This window comes from Euphorbia lathyris, chromosome 7 (genome assembly GCF_963576675.1).
Source record: "Euphorbia lathyris chromosome 7, ddEupLath1.1, whole genome shotgun sequence".
In the NCBI taxonomy this organism is placed as follows: Eukaryota; Viridiplantae; Streptophyta; class Magnoliopsida; order Malpighiales; family Euphorbiaceae; genus Euphorbia; species Euphorbia lathyris.
Window position 1 is genome coordinate 43475831 of NC_088916.1, and position 25315 is coordinate 43501145.

Consider the following 25315-nt stretch of genomic DNA (forward strand, 5'->3'; position numbering starts at 1 on the left):
TCTCAACAGTTGTCGTACTCCTTGGTTTTGGTTTTCTGCTGTGTCCAAAAATAGATTGGAATTCAGGGAAAAAGGATACATTTCACTCCCTATACTTGCCCAAATTTTAGCATAGATGTCATGTATATGAATTTGGTCAAATTCAATCTTTGTACTTTGGTCTCTTTGACAAAACTTCAGTCTCTCATAGATGCTTTTATTTTATCAGCGGGTTCAACGATGACAAAGAGATGCTAAAATAGTTACATAGAAAGTTTGAATCCCATAACTAAAATGTCCTTTTATGAGCATTTTAGTTTCAAATTGGTTCCTTGCAAGTTTTATGGGATTAGGATGAAAATAACCCCATGACATTGTTACTAATGTATGGAATGAGTGAGTGCATTGAGGGTCTAAATTAACTGTTAAATCGGTGAGCTCTATGTTATGTAAGCATTAATTGCTGCTAAACATTTGATAATGTGTCAATCTCAGCTTGAAATATGTTGATAATACGTAACAAAAAAAAATTTATTCTTTCACTTTAGTACTTCAAAACTTTCTAATCAATAAGTAATATGTTTATCAAAATTTGCATTTTTCTACTCCATTCATCTAATAGCTAGGCAATGGAAACTTTTCCATAGCAATTTGACAGCAATCAATTTCATATGATAGGCAGTGATTATAGATCCACTAAAATGACATGTTACTTACATTTTTCAAAATGATTGTTTGTTGATCGATCATTTTGTGGTAACAGAAAATAGATTTCTTAACAGGCCAAGTGCCTGTTCAGCCCGCATCCCATAGGTACAACTTGGACAAAAAGAAAAAATCAATATTAGGCTCAATCAGATCCAGATCCGTTAAAGCTTGCCTATTTCAATATTTCTGGGACGAGCTAGACTTTATTAATATCAATTTGTGCAGGTGTAATGTGGAAACAATTAATCATCTATTTGTTGCTTGCCTCGTTGTTCAACAGCGTACGACATCAGCGCTTGCCACGAACTCAGATATGGAAATGGGACATGGCTCTGATCACTTGTCCATGGTTTATCTGCCATATCAGAAACAAAGCAATATTCGATAATGAACTCCCTTTAATCCAATTTTTTTATATCTCGCCTGTTTGCCATCAATCAAGAGCCGAATACGGATCTTGCTGGTTTAACTACTACAGATTCGAATCTGCAAATGGAACGTTCGCCACCTAAATCGAACTACCCCCCCCCCCCCCCCCCCCCCGGGATGGACTAAAGTCAACACGGACGGGTCTGCTATGGGTTTGCCTGGCGCAGTGGGTGCTGTAGGTATATTTCGCAATTACAGAGGTTTTGCCACGGGATGTTTTTCATTTAGCATTACTGATACATTCGCTCACATAGCAGAAATTAAAGTCGTCATTTTTACAGTAGATACTGCATGGGAGAGGGAATGGCACAACCTATGGATTGAATGAGACTGCACTTTTGTGGTAAACCTGCTTCAGAATCGGTCAACGAATGTGCCTTAGCAGGTCCATCAAGACTGGCTACAATGCCTCTCCCGTTGCTCAAACATGAACACCAAGATTACACACATTTATAGTGAAGGCAACCAAACCGCTGATCGTCTAACACATTTTGGCACATCTGCATCGGATTTAATCTGGTGGCCTGCATGCCCATCATTTTGCGAACCTTTTATTTTGACGATTTGTGTAATGTTGCTCATTTACGTTTCATTTAACTCTCCCTTTGTAAATTTTTTCATTTTTTATTTCATGGGTGGATCGTGGCTTGCGCTGGGGTGCCAACATAATTGGGGATGTCTAGCTATAGCTTACAATCCTATCTCAGCCTTTCAATAAAAAATGGAGAAAGTATAAAAATAAATCTGTGGTTTGGACCATTTTCAAACATAAACTATATGGTTTAAAAGTTGGTAAACAGGTACATTGAGGTTAATTTTATTAGCAAACACAGTCCAAAATGACTAACGGTATTAAAAAAAGTTAAAAGTCAAAGGAAAAAGAGTTAATTATATCTTTATATATATTTATTTTATAAATTAACCCCTTTATTATCTAATTATCAAAAAAAAAAAAAAAAATCAAATACACCATCTTCTTCATCTCTCTTTAGTTTCTTATTTTTCTTCTTTATTTCTATTCTCTCTTCTTTGTTAATTTCTCGAAGACTTTAAATGCTTCCTTAAGTACTTCCTCAACATCAATCTCCTGAATTGTAAGATTTTTGTAACGATGTACTATTTTCTGTCGGTATTAATTATTACAAACGTGTTTTTTCAATTAATAATTTTTCATTAATTAATTACTTATTACTTTATTTTACTTCATAATAATTAATTAATTATTTATTTTTTAAATAAAATTACATATTGAATTAATAAATATTTTTTGTATAAATATTTTTATATGGTATTTATAAGTATTGAATAAGTTGTTGTATGAATAAAAATTATTAGTTATATATTAATTGAATAAATGTATAGTGTTTTATGATAAGTGATCCTTTTTTTTATAGAAACGCATAAATCTTTAATAGATGAACAAGCAAGTATAACAATAGAAGGAATAAAACTTTACGAGATCCATAAAAGCATAAAAACGACTACAAAGAGCAAAAATAACCATAAAAGGTATTAAAAATACAAAAGGACAAGAAAATATATACTTCTCATAAATCCAAATCCGTAGAAAAGCACATGCAATCCAATCATCATCATCATTTAAGTCGATCTGAATATTCGGATGTGAATCCTTTCTTTTGTTGCAACCACGTAGATCCATTGATCTACGAACAAGATAAATCGTTTCCGCTTGTGCTATATTCGAAAAAAGTATAAATGAAAGAATAATAGAGTACAGATACAATTCAGATGAATAAGGAGATTAGATGAAGTATATGAAAACAGACAGAAAATTTAATCTTGTGGGAGGAGGAAGAAGGAAGACAAATTTCCCTCTTCCTCTTCAAAGTAGATTCACAAAATAAAAAAGATTGTGTATTTGATAGATGATGAGACTTTGAGAAAAAAGGGGAAAGAGATGAGAAGAAACCAAAGGAGGTTGGACATGATAAGTAAATCCTACAATAAAAAAGTAAGAGATGATTATAGTAGGTTGTTAATTGTTGAAAGTGTTTTTGCCCATGTGGCACAAAAAGATGCATCCATCACTAGTGGTGCTCTTATTGCTACTTTTCTCCATTGGCGCAAGTACACTACCAATTGTATTAACAGACTAATTTTGTGAATAATGTGTCTAGTGGTTATCTACTTTTTATCTGAAAAACATATATAAAAACACATAAATATGTGTTTTTAGATGAAAGATGTGTACAACCAATATAGATGATGTGTCCAAAAAAGGTTTGTAACTAAAATTGTGAGTGTACGGACAATGCAGAGAGAAATTGGAAATTAATGGCTGATTTTGAAGATTTGAGACGCATGTCGCTGGTATAAAGGTCCAATCTGGCGCATGTAATACACGCGCCAGATTAGGCGCGCCAGTTAGCCGGCGTGTCTCAATGGCCACTAAATTGTCGTGTTCAAGGCTGTTTAAAGTAGTGAAATGTTCAATTTTTATATATTTGTTGTGTTCTATATAAACCAACAGTAAAATATACAATTATTGAAACGGTAATATTGAAAGAAAAATTACTTTTTTGATTCAATATTCAAACGGTAACAATTTTGAAACCTCTATAAAATGTAATTTGTTTTACTAGTACAAAACCCATCTCATTCCCCCTAATTATTCATTATATCATATTTTGCAATGGAAACCCATCAAGTTCAATTTAGCCAATATTATGCTCAGGTTCTAAACACTCAATTTTTCGAAACACAAAATTCTCAAAGGTCCCCGATTAGGCCCACTCCACAACCATTATATGATCCGTACATGCAATATCCACCGAAGCCCCAAAACCTTTTCAATCCTGAACACCCTTACTCGTATATGAATACATCGAAAAATCAACAATCGATGTCGGGCTACTACCCACGTGACCTTTTACTAATGATTCATACACAAGAAGGGAGCATTCTGGGCCATTACCAATTAATGTGGAATCTCCAAACACTGCTTCGGTAGATGAATGCGTTGAAGTGACAAAAAGTCAAACACAACCAGTGGTCGGTTCAACACCGAGGTTCAGATGGAATACTACACGTGAATTATTTGTAATGTTCTAGTTATTTAAATATACATCCTTCAATCAAACCATTTGATCATTTCTCTAGAGCAAATTCGAATGACATGGAATGCTTATGACATAAGAACCGTAGCATGTGCAATAAGTATATTGGGACCTCTCCACTAGACGAAAGCTTGAAACAATATATAAATGGAGTTTTCAAATGAAATCTTGTTAGAATAACATATATCTCCCCAAATACCTAGATTGCAGTATATTAATAGTGAAACATCTTTTCGGTGCACTCGCTCTTATTCATTGTCGTTTTTCGGAAGGAAAGTTAGGGAATGCAGTAGTGAAGTAAGATGGAGTGAAATAAGATGATGTCATTGTGAGAGATGGAGTGAAGTAATATTTATTTTCAAACATTGTCCTTAAATACACATCTTCAAACATTTATTCGCCTGAACAATTAACATGTGAAGTGGTGACATTTTCAAGCAAGAATCTTTCACTGGATCATTCACAAGAGTTTATTATTATTATTATTATTATTATTATTCACATTTCATAATCATTTTGCTTTTTTTACTATTCACATGTGAACAAGTTTCATCTACAAATATAACTTCAATTCGGCAGATTATTTTTCATCTACAATTATTCATCTCCTACTAAACTCAATTCAAAAAATGCCACATGAGGAATAATACAACTTTTTTCCGAGTAGAATGTATGATGTAAAAAATATATGGGACGATACAGATAATCAAAGGGACTAAGCTTTCTTGCGACAAGTAACACAATCATCCGCACCAACTCGCCGTAGATAATACGTTGTTCAAAAACGTGAAGAAGGTGCAAAACGTATGTGTAAAGACTACTTTACTGACGAACCAGTGTATGATAAACATTTGTTCAGCAGAAGGTTTCGAATGAGTAAACCAGTGTTCCTATGTATAGTAGAAGCCTAGAAAAATCACACAATGTATTTCCAACAAAGGGTTGATGCTGCTAGAAAAAGTGGTTTTACGCCACTTCAAAAATGCAAATCAGCTATTCGTATACTTGCTTATGGAGAGGCCGCTGATCGAGAAGATGAATACATTAAGATTGCAAAGTGCACTGCATTAGTATGCCTCAAGAAATTTTGTCATGCAATTATCAAGGTGTTCGGACCGGTATATATGAGGAGACTTAATGCTGCTGATATTCATCGCATATTCTAAATGCACGAGGAAACCTATGGATTTCCTAGAATGCTTGGAAGTCTTGATTGCATGTACTAGACTTGGAAGAATTGTCCAGTTGGCTGGAAATGACAGTACATAAGAAGAGATCATGAGATTCCTAAAATCATGCTTGAAGCTGTCGCTTCACAAGATTTATGGATATGGGCATGCTTACTTTGGTGTTGTTGGGTTGAACAACGACCTTAATGTATTGAACAAATCAACTTTATTTCGAGACAAAAGGAGTCACTCCAGATGAGCACTACATTGTGATCAACAAAACGTACAAGATGGGATACTTCCTAATAGATGGTATATATCATGACTTGACTCTATTTGTAAAAAGCTTCAAACAAAAACACGAGAGTGCACGAAAGGATGTCAAAAGGCCATTCGAGATACTTCAAGCCCGTTTCACAATAGTTCATGAACCAACAAACTTTAGCATCAAAGTAAACTCCATAATATAATGGAAGCTTATATAATACTACATAACATAATTATTAAAGATGAACGACACTTATACTCCAGAATATATCCTCTAGAAATATGTGAACCATCCAATATCGAACACATGCAAGAAGGACCTATGCTAGATTTTGCAAAATCCTTAGGTACAGCAACAGCCAGCGGCTGAGGTGTTAATCCCTTGACCCTGATGGTCGATTTCTTTTTAAGAGGCTGGTCATCCTCATTGAGTTCATCAGTAGCGACTCTCTTTTGTGGCGTCTCAGTAGCCGTGGGTTCAGAGTCGTTTTTGGTGACTCTGACCTTTTTAGTCATGTCCTTGGGAGACTTAGGCTCGTCAGGCTTGCGTTTCTTCCCCTTGTTGGGCTTGGCAGCTTCGGTGCCCTAAGTAGCCTTAGTTTTCTTGCCCTTAGGCATTTGCGGTTTGCTGTGAGCAAGTCCCTGAAGACACTCTGCGGTGATCTCCGTTCCAACCTCGCAATCTTCTTTCTCAAGGTTTATCTTGTGGTCCTCAATAATGGTTATGATCAGTGAGCCTATCCTGAGCTGTCCAGAACTGCGTTGAAACGCTCTAATCAAGAAGACCGACATGTTCAGTGCTTTCTTCTCGAGCATATGCCATATGAAACACTACTCAAAGTTTGCGGTAAATGTTGTGGAGTTGATTTTTGGAAAAAGAAAGTTGATCAGCATGTAGTGGGCTTGTCGTTGAGCTTGAGAAAGAGAAGTTGATGAGACTTCACCAGTAAAGCCCTTAGGCTTACAGTATTCTTTATCGTAGTCAATGTCTTTCTCGTCTCCAAACCTTCGAAGCTCAGTTCCCTCAGCTTTCGACTTCAATAGCTCAGCCAAGTATGTTGGGGGTAATGGTGAGCTCAGTACCCTTCACAGAGCTAACCATGTAGTCATAATCATCCTCATCGATCTTGAGGTTTCGATAGAATTCTATTAAAAGTGTTGGGTAGGTAAGGCCAATCAAATAGAATTTCCCAACCAAGGTCAACAATTCACTTGCAGAAAGGTTGAGCTAACTTAGGGCATCTCCAAGGGTTCTCCAAAAATGGAGAACCCTTGGTATTTGCAGCTCCAACGGAGCTGCAAAACCATGCGGCAAAAATGCCGCATGGTTGATTGTTCTATAAATATACAGAACCATCGCCTTGCTGCATAAAAGCAGCAAGGCAAATATCATTGTTTTATTTTTTTATTTAAAAATATTACTATTTATTTTGTTTTTATATTTTGTTTTTATATTTTATATTTATTTGTTTTAAATTTAATGTTATTTAATTTTTACATACATAAACAAATTTTATTTAATTCTTTTGTTTATTATAAAAAATATTCAAAATTCAAATTATTAATTTTAATAATTATTATTTAAATTATAAAATATGATAAAAATTAATAAATGGATATGTTTTGATTAATAAAATAAATGTTATGTTTATTAAAAAAAATTGTTAGGTGAAAAATGAATATAATAATAATAAAAGTTTTAAAGAATGGATAAAATAGAGTAGATGGTTGAAGAACTTTTTACTATAGTAACTCTATATTTAAAGATAGAGTAGAAAAAAATGAAAATAAAGTAAGCTAAATAAAAAACACGGTTGGAGATGGCCTTAATGAAGCCATAGGAGAAAAAAACAAGAGATGTGAACTTTTGGATTCTCGTTTTCTGCCAATGATTCATAAGCAATGTCCAAATAATTGATTACCTTAATATATCATATGATTTTAAACTTTTTGTAATAATGTATTATTTTTTATCCATATTAGTTATTACAAACATGTTTTTTTAATTAATGAATTTTCATTAATTGTGATTGCTCTTTCCTTTTTGTTACACCATAATAATATTAAGTATTAAATTGAATATTTTATTATGTAATTTTTTTTACAGTGTTTATAAGTATTTTTTAAATTGTTGGATTATATAAATTATTAATTATATATTAATTGAGTAAATATATAGTATTTTATTACAAATAACTAAAAAAAAAAGTAAGAATAGTGGATTATTAATTGTGAATATGTTATTGTACATATGGCACCCAAGAGTTGTAAACTCTTGTATTGATGGTCTTAAAATTACTAAAGGTTACTCAAAAGAGTGCGATATAGATTATTAAATTAATAAAAGATTATATTTTAATATGATACAGTAAATTTTGACATTTTTTGTTTCTCTTAATACATCAGATATTTTATGGACCTTTTACATAAAAGACATCAATATGAATAATATCTGTACTTTAATCAATATGATAATTTAATTAATAATATATCAAAAATATTAAAACATATTTGAAAAATGTCACAATAACTGTGTGGTTATGAATTTCGAAATTCTTTTTTTAAGGATTGTTCCATGAATTGGTTAAAGAAAATGATGGTTTTTTAATTTGATAAAATTAAAATTATCCATTAATATAGTTATAAATATTTTTCAAAAATTGAATGCGACTGTAATGTAATTTTTCCATATTTTATTTAAATATTTGCAGCACAAAAGGTTGGCATTCTACAAACAATTCACGGGCCAAAAAGGACTTAACTGGCTTATAAGTGTCTATTTAGCATGCATAGACACATTATAACAAGCTCATCGTCTCTAAGATTCAAGGTCCCAAATCTGGTCTATTAGTCCAGTCAAAGACACATTGCTGAAAAAGAGTTCTCAGCGTCCTAATAAAAGTAAACAATACAAAAAAAAAACGATCCAAATTGAAATCTACCAATTGAGAATTGTTACATGTGAATAACCTCAATTTAAGCAAAATATCAATCAAATTAAGCCTTTAAACAGCACCAGATAATTTTAACAACACATTGAAGATCCAAATCAACACCAACAAAATTCCATGATAATAATACCACTACATGGGGAAGAAAATGGAAGTTTAAAATCATTCCTAGAAAAAGAGTGAAAGCAGGGTAATTAGAGGGAGATGCTCATATTCTATGGGTGTAAAAGAGTCTATCATGCCATTTCTATGGCATTCAGTATAAGAAATTGTTATAATCATAGCAATCAACCCCATTTACCAACATATAGAACCGCATGGAAAAAAATTTAAAAGATAAATAACTACTAAATATATATTTCTTCCTCAAACTCAGATACAAGCATAGATTCGATGCCTTTGCAACTTTAAGTAGGGATGTAAACTCTGTTGACATTCCCTAGAGTCAACCTAACTGTAACAGGTTTAAGAGTCATGTAGATTATTCACATTTTGATCAACATAAACAAAAGCATTGTAGAGATCCCTACCTTTCCAAATAAATGCTGACCATTAAAGAATATAGATTTATTTGTTGATCATGCCTTATGATGCTCAGCTATTGTTTGTGGATCAAGAACTTATACACCAGCACTAATTGAACACATAAAACGTTGGCAACAGATGCATCTAGAATCCATAACTTATCAAGATTCAAATGGAAAGATAATAGATATCCATTAGGCTTTTGAGGATATAGTTGATCAAAACAAGAGATGAATCAGCACGACCAGATACAGTGAAGCTGATACTGGCAAAAGTAGATCGACATTTGAAATTTTGTAAAGCAATAGCATTTACATGAGATACTTAAATTGTGCATAAACACATTATAAAAGCTAATCATCTCTGGCATCCAATGGTCGCAAATCTAGCTTATCGATGGTCAAAAGGAATTAGTTTCCGTAGAAGAGCTCTCATTGTCATAATACAAGTAACTTACACAAAACATGATCATCATCTACATTAACATCTACAAAAGTTAGAATGCTATTGTTACACATGTGGAGGTGTGCGTAACCTCAATTTAAGGAATATCCATCAAATTAAGGCTTTAAACACCACCGTATAAATGTAAGGAATTAACTAGACACAATGCATATCAAGTATAAAGCATTGCAGATCCAAGTCAATTCCTACAAAATTTCAAGATAATTATACCACTACTTGGAGAAGAAATTGCAGATTTAAAAAATGATTATATAAAAAGAGTGAAATAAGGTAATTAGAGGGATATGCTCATATTCTATGGGTGTAAAGGAGTCTTTCATGCCATGGCTATGGCATTCAGTACGAGGAATTTTTTATAATCATTGCAATCAACCCTCTTTACCAACAGATAATTAAACAACTACACAACTTGAACGACATGGAAAAAGTTACACATGAATTGAAGTTAATTTTTTTTGCAACAAGTCGGAAAACAAGCTAAATCTATCGTTAAAGAATAATGAACGGCAGATCTACAGCTAAACAACGTGACGGCGCACAGACAGTGAGAAATCAAAGCGATTCAAATTTCAAACAAAGAACGACGAAATCAAATAATTTAACAAAAAGAATATAGAGCAGAATGATACATACAAAACAAGATAGGCCACATAAATGAAAAATCAATGGCCACTACTCTCCATTTGATTAAGAGAGAAGTTGAAAGAATGAAAGGGGAGGACTAAAGAAGATGAAAGAGATCTACCGATATTGTGATGCAGAGAATGAGAATATTTATAACATAAAATTAGGGTTAGATCATACGAAGTATAAGGATAATAGGTTGGGCTTTAGGCATAAGCCCAAGGGCTTCCTACATGAATATCATAAGTGTCAAATACATGAATATCATAATTTTTTTGAAACAACATGAATATCATAATTAATACAAAATTACAACTAAGTTACATCACCAAACTTAATTTTTAATATGTAATTATTCTTTATATATTATGATTTTATATCATAGTTTAAAAATTCTAGACTCCAATTCATAAATCATAAACCCTATAAAATATATTCTAGACTTCTAATTTATAAATTCTAATCCTTAAAATATATTAAAATTATTGATTTTACTAGTTTGATATAATCCAAAATTATAAATAGGTGTTAAAAGATGAATTTCTGTGTAATTTTGCCATATCATAAGGGGTTAGTTACATTAAACTCGCAAATGGTGCAATAATATACCAGTATCTCATAACAGTGAAATTTATTCTTTAAATATCAAAAATTCTTAAACATATATATGTTAATGTCCTTAAATTTAGATGTGAATATCTATGTCGATTCGTTCTTTCTTATTTTTTTACTAACATTTTTTTTTTCTAACATTAGTCACTTGTCGGTTTGTTGATGATCAGAATTGATTTTATTTTCCATAAAGAAGCCATCAGATTCTAGCAGGGACAAGAGAGTATCCATGAAGGCCGTGCAAAGTGAAAAACTTTGTACTGAAATATGGATAATTGTTAGGCCATATTCTTTATCACTTCTTTATCACTTAATTTTAGTAATAATTAGTTCAATTCAATTCAGTTCACTTCAATTCAATTCAACATTCAGTTTCAGCATCCAGTTTTAGCATTCAGTTACAGTATTCAGTAATTTATCATTATTTATTATATTATAATTATTTATATATAATATTTTTTTTGGTTCGTAAGTGTATCCACCGCTGACAGCAATGGCTATTCACTTTCGCAGATGGTTTGCACCTCTATGGATGGGACTGCTGGCCACGGAAATTCTTTCCATTCTCAAAGGCGAGGATCATATATAATTTATTATAATTATTATTATTATTTATCTATAATTTATTATTATTTATAGTTTATCATTATCTATAAATTAGATAAAAGTCAAGAAATGATAGTTTATCAAAGTATATATCGTTTAATAAAAAAACTAAAAATAAAGTATGCATCCTTATTTAAAAATTAGGAATTGCATCCATATTATGAATTATTTCTCAAATTTACCGAATTTATCAATGTTAGGGATAAAATTGCACCATTTTAGACGTTAGAGGTAAAATTACTCCTGACCCAAAACGTTATTTTTGCACTTTAACCCTTAATTAAAATAAAAAGTTAAGAGTTTGTATTCATATGAAGATTTGTATTTAATTTCATAGGTTTTAAATTATATGTAAATTTGTGTTTGTATGTAATTTGTATTTTTAATTTAAATTAGACGCATTTTTATTTAATTTCATAGGCTTTTATCGAGCCAAGATTTTATCAATCAGGGCTTTTATTTGATATTCAATTTAGTTTTATCTTTAATAATATATTTATTTATTATTGATATTATTAAATTTATTAGAACTATTATTATTATTATAAGTTCATTAATGTCCAATATTATCATGAAAATTATTTTAAAGTCTAATATCATCATTATTGTTAAGTTCAGTAGCATTCAGTTAAATTCAGTTCAGTTCATTATTCAGTAGCATTCAGTTCAGTTCAATTCAATTCAATTCAGTTCAGTTCAGTTTTTTTCAGTGATAAAGAACAGAGTTTTAGTAGGAATAAATATGGGAATTTCTGATAATATAATAAAACAAATTAATCTATTGATAAAACATATAAAACACCATTAACTTAATTGTAAAATTTAATTGATACATGATAAATCATGCAATTTCCTCTAACGTAATTAACAATAAAATTACAACTAAATCATATTAGCAAACTTAATTCTGAATTTGTCATTATTTTTTATATATAACAAATGAATATAGTTTTACATCCTAATTTAAAAATTCCAAAGTTCAATTTATAAATCATAAATCCTAGGCAATATATCCTAAACGTTTAATTTATAAACTATAATTCTTAAAATTAATTAAAAGTAATGATTTTATTAGGTTAACATTATTCAAAACTATGACTTGACATAATTGTATATAGTTTTTCAAAAGTGAATTTCTATATAAATTTCCCTAAGCCCAACCCGCAATAGATAATTTTTAGGGAAAATTACACAGAAATTCATCTTTTAACAACTATTTATAATTATGTTAAGTCATAATTTTGGGTTATGTCGAACTAGTAAAATCAGTACTTTTAATATATTTTAAGGATTAGAATATATAAATTAGAAGTCTAGAATATATTTTTTAGGATTTATGATTTTTGAATTAGAGTCTACATTTTTTAAACTATAGTGTAAAATCATAATACATAGAGAATAATGACATATTAAGAATTAAGTTTGATGATATGACTTAATTGTAATTTCATACTTAATTGTGATATTCATGTATTTGACCCTAATTTTTATTTACTTATTATTATTTTTAATTTCTAGTTGGTTTTTTTTTTGATAAATTTTGCGATTATTCGATTCGAGACTCTGCATACACTAGATTTAGGCTCGTGCAATGCACGGAATTTTTTTTTCATTTTAATTAAATTATATTTTTTTCATTATAATTTTATTATAGACATCTATTATAGATTTGCAATAATACGTTATAAATTAAAAAAATAAATAAATTTATTTAAAAGTATACAATAAATGATTCAATTGATATTATTAAAAACTTTCTTGAAAACTACATTCGGAGTACAATTTTTTGTTTTATTTTCTTCATCACAAATAAGGATTTTCAAACCATCTTAACTCTTCTGTATCCTAAAGTGTGTCCCCAGATTGAAGTCCCGTGTTTTTCGCTAACTTAAACACTTTACACTATTTCCACAGATAAGAAGCATTTATAGTAGTTAATACTATATTTTGTCTACTTCCTTTTGGAATGACAGGCAATATTTATCTGAAGTCTCCACAAAAAACAACCACCTTTCCACCAAATGGCAAACTCATGCTATTACTGTTATGAAACCGTTGGATATCTCGTAAAGTTTTGTCAAAAGCTTCAAAATAATGTTTATGTACCATTGGCGCCTCATCCCATATAATAAGTCGTGCTCTAATAATTAGCTCAGCCAAAGGACTTCCTTGCTTGATGTTGCAAGTTGAATCTTCATTTATAACAATAGGTATACCAAACCTTGAATGTGCAGTTTTGCCACCATGCATAAGAAGTGAAGCTATTCCGCTTGACGCTACTGTGAGGACAATATCACCTTTGGATCTTAAAACAGATGAAAGAGTTCTCCATATGAATGTCTTCCCAGTACCTCCATATCCATAAACAAAAAAAAACCCTGCCATCTTTCTTTCCTATTGCATCAATGATTGTTTGGAAAACCATTCTTTGATCATTGTTCAACAACAATATAAGATTTTGACTTTCTTCTGCCAATGACCGTCTATCGTAAAAAAGTTATGTTGGTCTCGTGTAACGTAGTAGGATTAGTTCCAAGGGGGGGTGATGCGTGTCGTCTAGTGGTCGTGTTTTCTACGACGAAATGTATGTTACGTTTAGTGCGTTATGACTATGGATGTGGTCTTTCTAAGTGCTTTGTATCTACTAGACGTCACTACTTAGGGGCAAGTGTACCCCGTCATATCAAGTAATAATCCGATTAAGACCGGGTATCGAATCCACGGGATTTATAACTGCAAGTATTAGACGACTCGGTTTTATACGTTATCCAAGCGGTGAATACTTTGAGGTTGGTATGAGAGACAACTACAAACTACTCCTAACTATAGATGAAACAGATTTATGTAATGGAAAACTCCACGGAATGATATGGGTGACGATAAGTTATAAATATAATAGGCAATAACTCCGAATATATTCGGTTGACGATTTACTCTTGTAAAGACGACTACGTGTAGTTCGACCGACCCATGAAGTACTTAGACTACGTGGTTCCTAGTCAAGGCGTGTCTAATGCTGGGGATCAGAAACTAGGGCCCGTAAGTTCCGTGGTGTGTCAATTCCTATGGTTTCCAATTTGTCACTTCCGATAAGGCAACACCTATATGAGTCCCTAAAGATAGCCCGAATGGCGTCGGTAATCGCGTTCCCCTACACAATAGTCAATTATGAGTATCAAAATAAGCAATAAACATCAACACGTATATAGAAACGGAAATTGCAAATCATATATTATAAATATGGAAAGCGTAAATGCGGAGTACAACCAAGCCTAGTACATAGGAAGAGTGCAAGCTAGTTAGCAAGTGAAGAGGGAAGAATTGGCCCTCGAAACTAGCTAACCGGACTCAAGACTGTCTCTTAGGTCTTGGAGGTGGAACTCTCGAGCTTGGTGGACGAGGATGGAACGGAACTTTGACGAATGACGGATCAAATGAACAAGCTCTCAAGGTGGTAGGGTTTTATTACATAAAAACTGAATCTAAAACTAGAACAACAAGAATTCTATCAAAAGAAGTAAAATGTAGCTATGTACAAGGTATATCTAAATGAGTGCTAGTCACTCTTATTTATACATCAAGCTAGGGGCAAAATTGTAAGTTCACAAGGTATAAGTATGGAGCAACATTAATTTCTACAGAATTCCCACAATACGCCTTGCGTATGGTAGGGTACGCCCCGCGTACTAGCCCATGCCTTCAATAATTTCCTGCATGTGGACCTAAATCGGATCTTGCTGTCCCAAGTACGCCCTGCGTACTTTGACATACGCCGCGCGTGTTTGAGCTCCTGGCTAAAAAGAGCTTGAATTACACCAACTACGCCCTGCATATCCTGAAACACGCCCTGCGTATGATAGTTGACTTAGGAGACAATGCAGTCTGACATTTATGATTGGGCCAATTATTGCTTTCTATGCCCTGCGTAAGTTGGGTACGCCTTGCGTATTATGCGTTGGATCCACGTGGTGTCTGCGGATAAGGCAATTATTTCTGACTCAATGTTTCACGCCCTGTGTACGGAGTGATACGCCCGCGTATTGGCATGAATTTTGCTCCTTGCTCGTACCTGAAATACAATTCTCGAGAGCCGAGTTAGCTTGACGTTTTATTTCATAAATTCAACCAAAAACAAAGATAATTAACTAACACTACGAATTTTATTCTTACTACGTTATTTTATTAAAACACTCTATTTTTGTAATTAAACTTATTTATTTAGTCTCAAATTAAACCGTAAATCACGCTAAAAGATAGGGGTAAAATACCCCTATCAAACCTCCTCGGACTTTAAAGTTTTACTTGTCCTCAAGTAAAAAAAATCGAAAGACAAGGGATTGAGATTATTAAGAAACAAACCGACGGTGGGTTTTACCAAGTGCGTGATTTCAAAGTTAAAGTTTTATGCAAAGTTTTCGGTAAGTACCTACGCAAACAATCGAGTGACCAAAACTTGTTTGAAACCTCCATAATCAAAATTAATAGGCAATATTAACGGGGGTCGATTATCTTTTGAGAACCCGATAGTACCTCACCAATGGATTTCACTCTTACGCTCAAACTTTGGTGGGTCGGTGTTTTAGCACTCTTCTTTGCATAGCACTCTTCTTTGCACTTACTCGAGATCACTTTGAATTTGCATTTTTATCCGGGTTTTTCCTCCTATGTTATGGCTTAGGCAATATTAAAAATGAACCCAGAGGGGGGTTGTATTGTGGGTGGCTTTTTTAGTGGTTAATTTTTTTGGAAACTCGAGTTTAAATACCATTTTGGCGATCGCGCCGTATTTTTATTTTGGCCTTGGCGAGTTCGTGAAACATGACTCGAAATTGCTCGGGTGGAGCTTGAAAATGCCTTTTGCTCTTTATTGTATTTTTTTATTTTTCATTTGAGAGCGGCACAAAAACGATTTCGAAAGCTTTTGGTGCTTACTTGTCAAGGCCTTTGGCTTACTTCGGATAATTTTGGTGCGATTTGATCTTGTTGGTATTTAAACAAGAGAAAAAAGGGTTAAATGTTAAAAAGGGTATTAATAACAAAAAAATCGGTTAATAGGCTCGAGGGGGTTTCCTAGAGGTTAATGAAAGCGAGAGAAATAATTTAAGAAAAGAATTAGCCTAAGTGGGTTCGTTTGATCATCTGTTGCCATTTATACCAAAATAGGTGTACTAAACCCGGTATTAGGTGCAAACTCTATGAGTCGAGTGAAGTCAAAGCTCTCGAAAATTGTGAAAGAAATAGAGTTCTCGTACGAACTCTTTTAGGCTCAAAAATATCTCACAAAAGATTCGGGTTATATTGTGTACTATCGAGTCTTCGCTAAATTTTCAAACATCCCGTTTTTATTGCCTTTTTAAATTTCATTATGGAGATAACCTTTGGGTTAGGACTCAATGCTTTCGTTTAGTACGAACCTAGGCTTTGCATAAACTCCCTAACTTCAAAACCAAGACTAAAATTTCTCAATTGAACCATTCCTTTGTGTTCCGACGCTTTTAGATTTAACAACAAATAACGGAACTTTAATTAATTTTGGAGGGAAGTAGTGTGTCGGGATAGATTTAAGAATCAATAAATTAGTTAAATTATTTTGTTGTTTATTTAATTTTTATTTTTATTTTTGTTAGTGCAAACCAAACTAAGAGTGCGGGGTTGCACGGCCCTCCGCGTTATTAAAATGACGCCTATTCCAAGGGCGTCGCAAAAGAAAACAAAAACAAAAACAAAAATAAAGATGGAAAAAAATAGACCCTTGAAGGTCAGGTCCTACGTGAGGCGTGTCCAGGGGGCGCCCCGCGTAGGAGGGGCAGTTTAATCCATTTTTGGCCAGAGACTCAAATACGCGGGGCGCACGTAGATGGACGCCCCGCGTGTTCCGAGCTCTGGGCCTTTTGATCTGGGACAAGTTGGGGGCACGTGGGGCATAAAAGGGATACGCCCCGCGCGAACGTTATTAACTCACGCAAAAACAGAAATAACGAGCATGGAAATGGAAAAGAAACGCAGCTACGCGGGGCGTACTAGTGTGTATGCTCCGCGTGGCTTTTTTTTGGATTAAAATGGGATTTGTTTTTCTGGTGATTTTTATTTAAAAGAAACGAAATTGGAAAAGAAAATGCGGGAAAATAAAAATTGGGGAAGAAAACTCCCTTATTCGAGCTTGGGTTGCCTCCCAAGAAGCACTACGTTATAGTCGATGAGCTCGACTTAGCATTTCCTCCTAGGTGTATGCTTCCATTCGCGTTAGAAATGCAAATTCTTGAATAAACAATCCGTACCTACAAAACGGATTGTTAGCTTCAAAAAAAGTTAACAAAAACCAAAAACTATATTTACAGAAATTATTGAAGAGTTTAGTTTGCTCCCTCTTTGACTCCTTGGGTAGTTCAAAAAGAGCGAAATATTCCGAGGTAGAAGGAACCTCCAACTCTTCTAACTTTGGATTTATTTCCATGGGTCCGCACACAACCGGCTCATCGATGTCCGTTTCCTCGCAACTGAGACAACCTTTATTATTTGGAGAATCTTCTTGAGAAAACTCAATTAACTCGAGCTTTCCATTTTGACCAACCGGATTGGTATCTCGAATTGATTCGTCCACGGTTGAATCGATACGAGACTTCAATCTAGCGATTTGATTTCCCAAATCCCTACAAAATGCCTCAGTTCACATGAATATCTTTAAGCATAGAGATTACCACATCGAATTGTGAGGTTGATGGTTGGTGCGAATATTCGTTATCCATGAGGTCGTCCCACATACGACGACTATGAGGCATCATACCATGAAACAAATCATTAGTAACAACACGAAACAAAATAAATTATTCACACAAAAAGAAAGTAATATTTACAAATGCTTAAACTAACAATAAAACATTTTTGTCTAATATTGCAAGAAATTATAAATCCCCAGCAACGGCGCCAAAAACTTGATGCGTGTCGTCTAGTGGTCATGTTTTCTACGACGAAATGTATGTTACGTTTAGTGCGTTATGACTATGGATGTGGTCTTTCTAAGTGCTTTGTATCTACTAGACGTCACTACTTAGGGGCAAGTGTACCCCGTCGTATCAAGTAATAATCCGGTTAAGACCGGGTATCGAATCCACGGGATTTATAACTGCAAGTATTAGACGACTCGGTTTTATACGTTATCTAAGCGGTGAATACTTTGAGGTTGGTATGAGACACAACTACAAACTACTCCTAACTATAGATGAAACAGATTTATGTAATGGAAAACTCCACGGAATGATATGGGTGACGATAAGTTATAAATATAATAGGCAATAACTCCGAATATATTCGGTTGACGATTTAATCTTGCAAAGACGACTACGTGTAGTTCGACCGACCCGTGAAGTACTTAGACTACGTGGTTCCTAGTCAAGGCGTGTCTAATGCTGGGGATCAGAAACTAGGGCCCGTAAGTTCCGTGGTGTGTCAATTCCTACGGTTTCCGGTTTGTCACTTCCGGTAAGGCAACACCTATATGAGTCCCTAAAGATAGCCCGAATGGCGTCGGTAATCGCGTTCCCCTACATAATAGTCAATTATGAGTATCAAAACAAGCAATAAACATCAACACGTATATAGAAACGGAAATTGCAAATCATATATTATAAATATGGAAAGCGTAAATGCGGAGTACAACCAAGCCTAGCACATAGGTAGAGTGCAAGCTAGTTAGCAAGTGAAGAGGGAAGAATCGGCCCTCGAAACTAGCTAACCGGACTCAAGGCCGTCTCTTAGGTCTTGGAGGTGGAACTCTCGAGCTTGGTGGACGAGGATGGAACGAAACTTTGACGAATGACGGATCAAATGAACAAGCTCTCAAGGTGGTAGGGTTTTATTACATAAAAACTGAATCTAAAACTAGAACAACAAGAATTCTATCAAAAGAAGTAAAATGTAGCTATGTACAAGGTATATCTAAATGAGTGCTAGTCACTCTTATTTATACATCAAGCTAGGGGCAAAATTGTAAGTTCACAAGGTATAAGTATGGAGCAACATTAATTTCTGCAGAATTCCCATAATACGCCTTGCGTATGGTAGGGTACGCCCCGCGTACTAGCCCATGCCTTCAATAATTTCCTTCATGTGGACCTAAATCAGATCTTGCTGTCCCAAGTACGCCCTGCGTACTTTGACATACGCCGCACGTGTTTGAGCTCCTGGCTAAAAAGAGCTTGAATTACACCAACTACGCCCTGCGTATCCTGAAACACGCCCTGCGTATGATAGTTGACTTAGGAGACAATGCAGTCTGACATTTATGATTGGGCCAATTATTGCTTTCTACGCCCTGCGTAAGTTGGGTACGCCTTGCGTATTATGCGTTGGATCCACGTGGTGTCTGCGGATAAGGCAATTATTTCTGACTCAATGTTTCACGCCCTGCGTACGGAGTGATACGCCCCGCGTACTGGCATGAATTTTTCTCCTTGCTCGTACCTAAAATACAATTCTCGAGAGCCGAGTTAGCTTGATGTTTTATTTCATAAATTCAACCAAAAACAAAGATAATTAACTAACACTACGAATTTTATTCTTACTACGTTATTTTATTAAAACACTCTATTTTTGTAATTAAACTTATTTATTTAGTCTCAAATTAAACCGTAAATCACGCTAAAAGATAGGGGTAAAATGCCCCTATCAGGGGGTTAGGAACTAATGTAATTTTTTCGCTTTATAATGCTGACTGTTGAGCGATTTTCGCAAGTGCACGGTATACGCTTGTAGTAATAAAAGATATCGATCCCACAGGGAACGTTTTTCAAACAAAACTTATTTATAATCGGTTAAATTTACTTTTAAGGTTTATAGTATGGAAAATCGTTTAATCGGTTTTGGTTTTGAAATTGCTAGAATGAGAATTAGATTAGAGTATGAAAACGTTAGAAAATATTCTGATTTAAGAATGAATTTGCAAGATAGGAACGTTTAGTACTTTTTAGAAAAGTAAACGAATGTATTTGTTTGCATTAAGCAAAGAAAACAACTTTAAACTTTGCACAAATTATAAAGATGAAATAAATGACGGAACCTCTAATTAATTGGCTTTGAACATGACAAAATCCTTTCGGGATAGTTGCCCTTAATCAAATTAAAACTCTTTCGAGATAATAATTTGCCTAAGTGTTCAACAAAGTTTCCTTGTAAAGATTTTGAATTAAACTACGTTTTAATGAAAACACCAGCAGTCACTTTAGTGGATTGGTTACCATAAGTGCTGCATAAAAATCTATCGAATAGAACGGATTTTATTAGATGAAATATAAATTGATACAAGTTTACAGAGAACATAGAGCATTGAATTCTTCGACGGCGTGCAAGTGAACGGGTTGTCAATCCTTTCCTTGGGTTTCGTTAGAGTTTGTCAGGCTCAGGGGCGAATCCTCTACTCAATCTTCTCGTTGAATCTTCGTAATAGAGACTGGGTCGGTCTACTACCAAAATGAAAACTAAACTGGAACAATGTATAAACGCTACTAAACTTGTTATTATTGAATAAACAATGTGTGTACAGCATATTGCTTTTTACAGAATCGAACTTTCTAATCTCTGACTCATTTCTGAGTCAGAATTTCTGCATAACTCTTGCACTAATCTAAAAATCTAACTCTCTCATCATATGTTTCAACTCTCAATCAACTCTTTATTTATAGATGTTGAAGAGTCTTGATTGAAGTGTCGTGTTCGTTGTGAAGGGACGTATCCGCTGTGAAGGGACGTATCCGTTGTGGAGAGTCGTGTCCATTGTGAAAGGACGTCTTTATCCACCTGAACGAATGCGTTTCTTGGATTTTAACATGTGTTCATTGTACTTGGCAGAATTTCTGCTCTTACCGAGAATGGAAATTCTCTGCCGAGAATGAGGAAGTGATTTTTCAGCTTTCGAATGAAAGGGCGTGTCGCAACCGAGAATTTGAGATTCCCTGTCGCGGCCCCAAATTCTCTACCGAGAATTTTGGATTCTCTGCTGAGAATTTGCATTTTTCTCTGTTTCTGACTTCGTCTTTGTCCTCGTTTTGGTGTAATTGTTCTTTGTTGTTTTTGACTCCTTTTGTAAGGTTTTTCTTCTATTTTTGTGCTCTTTTCATTCCTATTTGGATTTTACCAAATATTTATGTACCTTGCATAAAAGAAACATATTCGAGAGTAAAAGCTTCCTAAATAGTTATAAATAGCATAAATTCGTAGCAATATTGATGTAATTATTGATGATATTTTAGGTATATTTTGGGCTTAACAAATCTCCACACTTAATCTTTTGCTAGTTCCGAGAAAAATTTCACTGAATTTATTCTCTAACTATTCTCTTTATGAAAATAAAACATATATCTTGGCATTACCTTTTAAATTAGTTAAGCCGAAAAGACTAGCTTCGTATGGCAAATTTATACGCAAAACATCAAACTAACTTAGTATAATATACGATATATCATTCGTCTTGTATTTCCAATTTGGAATTGAAGCATTCAGGACGATATAAGCACGCATGTTTTTGAGTCTTTCGTCTCAAGGCATTTCAAAGCACAAAATTTTCTTTCCCAAACCTAAACTAATATATGAGATATATTAAATGAATAAGTACTTGGGTTAATTATTTACTTAGTTACGCCCGAGATAAGGGTGGTCTTGATCGTAACTTTATATGTATTTATTTTGTGTTTGGTTAAGAGGTACCGACCATGCCATGGGTGGACGCAATCGTTACTTTAAACTTATACACGCTTATTATTTTTAACGTTCCTTCCATACCTCGATTGTGATAAGGGTGGTCGCAACCGTGGCCAAAAGTAAACGGTACTTAATTTTCTTCCCTTTCATACCTCGATTGTGATAAGGTTGGTCTCAATCGTGGCCAAAAGTTAAGAATTCAACTAATTGATTAATTAATATGAATTATAAATTGTATTTTGGGAAAAAGAAAGATAGCACATTCATCCTATATTGATTTAAAAGTCAACATGTATTATGGCTAAAGTTTCCTTAAAAACTTCAATTGGTTTTAATGTAAGACGAAATCAAACCGAGCTAAAATTGTTAGTTCAATTTAATGCCTATAAACCTAATTGAAAATTTAAAATAAGATTTATTGTATCATGAATTTCATGATATAAAATAGAGATTGAAAATAAAGAATTTATTACTTAAATACATTCACTCGAGACAATTTTACTTAAAATCGTATCGGAGATTTATGATAAATTTGAAAAATAATATTGCCCGTATAGAAATATTATTTCTAACGATAATGATAACCTAAAAATAATCATATTAACGTATGATTAATTTATAAACATATGAAAATGTTAAGTTAATAAAAAATAGTGTTAAATACACTGTGTTGCAATATATGTTGCATTTGCATAAAACAAGTGTTACATTTATAAATGTTGCTTAAAAATTATTCGTTTATTCGTACTAAAAATAAAATGATATATGCGATATCTCCTCCCACACTTAAATTTGACCATGTCCTCATTGGTGCAAAAATTGATAAAACACGAAAAATTTGTACGAAATAAAGCAAAATTGTACGAAAATAGATAAATATGAAATGGATTGTATCCAACATAAATAGAAATTGAAATTGTACCAAACGTAATAAAAAACATAACATAAAAGATAAATGAGTGGAGAAAAGATAAGATCAAACCTATTCTTGTGAAGGGGAACCCGGTGGAGACGGTGTGGTCACTATGCCTCGACGATGGAAAAATGATAACAACTGGCGTCATGGTGATGTGTGCTCGCTTCTCAAAGTATGGATATTGGCATCCACCGCGTAAATTCTGGAACTCATTTCTTGATTGTTTTCAACAATATCATCAAACCGCAAATTCATTTGGTTCAAACTTTGTTGAAAATTAACTTGATCATTAACATTGTGCTCATCATCAACAACCCCTTGTGCTTGTGTTTAGGCATCAACATGCCTCTCTTGCCCACCTTCTTCTTCATCATCATAATGCATATCGTCATCCTCACAAAAATGTGTCTTCGCATTACTATCCTCTTTAATACTATTACCATGTGAACTTGATGTACCAACATCGAATTCCATAATACTCGTAGCATCCAAAACAATACCCATAATCAAAGGACACGAAATCCTTGAAGATGTAATCCAGAATAAACAAATAAATCTTGACTCCCAATCCTTTACCCCTTTTTAATATGCCCAAAAAGAAAATAGGATAAAAATTTATTGAAAATAGAAATTACTATTATCCTTAAGGAGCTTGCTAAAAGTGTACTTAGAATTAAATTCATCTAAACTAGGCAAAATATGTCCAAACCGGATTGCTTTGAAAATTGATGGCTTAACAATAAACTATTTTGTATGATATCCAAACCATATACTCATCTTGTCATCCCCAACTTCATAAATTGGAACCTAATTCCTAAATGTAATCTTCTCATTCCTTTTTAGCATGGAAAAGAGCAATCTTCTTATGTCTAGGCATTTGGAGGGTTAGGCTATGGAGGTTGTGGTTGGGAAACAAATATTTTGGGTAGGTAAAATTTTGGTAAAAGTAAAGGTGATATGGTGTGGAATTAATTGTACTGGGAAGAGTTTGGATTGTGTAATTGGGAAAAATAGGAGGTGATGTAAGGTTTGCGAAAGGGATAGGTATATATAGGTTTGAAAATAAGTATGAGGAAGTAGTGTAGGAAGAGGAAAAGTTGAATTTATGTCAAAAATCGGACTCAAATCCCCCCTACAGGTCGCGGGTCGCGACCGAGAATTGCCTAGCCGCGGTCGCGGCACGCGAAATTCAGAGAATTTTTCACTCTGATTTCGACCAGTTTTTTCTGTACTTGCCGAGAATTAATAATTCTCGGCCGAGAATTGGTCATAGACGTCTGTTTAGGTGCATTTTGACTAGGTTTGTGTGATTTAATTGATTAATTGTCTCCTGAACTTAATATAAACTGTACCTGCACTTAAGAACTTAATTGAAAAACATTAAATGCAAGGAAAACCAAAGGTTTATCCTTATTAAATTTTTAGTAATGAAACATTAAATTCTTAATTAGAGTTAATGTAGAATCAATGTGCATTAAGTCACATAAGGTAAATTAATCATCGAAAAGATATGGAACGTAAGTTCATGTAGGTATTTATTCATGTGTAAAACTTAAACATGATCTTTATTTAAATTAAATAGGCATTCAGATAATGAAACATTTAACCCTAAACATTAACCTTATTCTAATTGATACAGATTCATATGAAAAATTGTATGTTTTATTTTAATAAGTTCATACTGATATATGCAATAATCAACACGATATAAGTTCATAATTTCATAATTAAAATTAAACTCAATGATTGCATGAAAATGAAAATTTATTATTATGTTCAATAGTTAATGATGATAATAACGTATTAGCATTAAAATGATTCATACAGATTCAGGTGCTATCAGTGGAAAATCTGAACAGACATAAATCAGAATGAAAAATTTGATATATGAAATGAAATGAAGTTTTATTGCATAACACATGTGTACATAAATTTTTTGATTAACTACACATGTGTACATAAATGAACAAGAACATATATACTAAAAAAAAAAATTTAAAACGAACCTATATACAAAAACAAACAAATTAAAATTAAACAAATCAAATGATTAGTCACTTATGCATATTAAATCTGAAACATTGAAACTTATGCAGATTAATGAAATGATATACAGATTCACTTAAACATCATATACACATTTATGTTTGAAGTTTATACTGATACATTTTAATATTATATACAGATTCATTTTAATAACTTGCATAATTAACATATACGAATAAAAAAGAACCAAAGAATCAAAGTTGATATGTTATCAAAATTGAAAAACATATATACAGAACAAAACTTAGA

General features: G+C 33.2%; 2 non-coding genes across 2 annotated transcripts; both read right to left on the reverse strand.

Annotated features, from left to right (window-relative positions):
* Positions 1-8783: 8783 nt before the first annotated feature.
* Positions 8784-8871, reverse strand: LOC136201816 (small nucleolar RNA snoR8a). Its single transcript, XR_010674154.1, has one exon. It is a non-coding gene; the product is annotated as a small nucleolar RNA snoR8a (small nucleolar RNA).
* A 980-nt stretch (positions 8872-9851) lies between these two features.
* Positions 9852-9942, reverse strand: LOC136201815 (small nucleolar RNA snoR8a). Its single transcript, XR_010674153.1, has one exon. It is a non-coding gene; the product is annotated as a small nucleolar RNA snoR8a (small nucleolar RNA).
* Positions 9943-25315: the final 15373 nt, after the last annotated feature.